Below are 544 nucleotides of genomic sequence, written 5' to 3' on the forward strand. Positions count from 1 at the left end.
CTAATAGGTAGGAGTCGAGAGGTGAAGAGTGTATGTGTGTGTGCGTGTGTGCGTGTGTTTGTGCGTGTGTGAGTGTGTGTGTGTGTATGTCTGTGTCCGTTTGGCTTGCAGAGATAAGAATACGTCCGTGGCAAGAAGGCCCTGCCTGTCTTAAGAGGCGACTAATGGATAGGAATTGAGAGGTGGAGAGTGTGTGCGTGTGGGTGTGCGTGTGCGTGTGTGCGTGTGTGCGTGTGTGCGTGTGTGCGTGTGTGTGTGTCCGTTCGGCTTGCAGAGATAAGAATGCGTTCGTGGCAAGAAGGCCCTGCCTGTCTTAAGAGGCGACCAATGGATAGGAGTCGAGAGGTGGAGAGTGTGTGCGTGTGCGTTTGCGTGCGTGCGTTTGTGCCTGTGTGCGTGTGTTTGTGTGTGCATGTGTGGGTGTGTCCGGTCGGCTCGCTGAAATGAGAACACGGCCGTGGCAAGAAGGCCCTGCCTGTCGTAAGAGGCGACTAATGGGTAGGAGTCGAGAGGTGAAGAGGGTATGTGAATGTGTGCGTGTGTG

Source organism: Diabrotica undecimpunctata, unplaced genomic scaffold, assembly GCF_040954645.1.
Source record: "Diabrotica undecimpunctata isolate CICGRU unplaced genomic scaffold, icDiaUnde3 ctg00000579.1, whole genome shotgun sequence".
In the NCBI taxonomy this organism is placed as follows: Eukaryota; Metazoa; Arthropoda; class Insecta; order Coleoptera; family Chrysomelidae; genus Diabrotica; species Diabrotica undecimpunctata.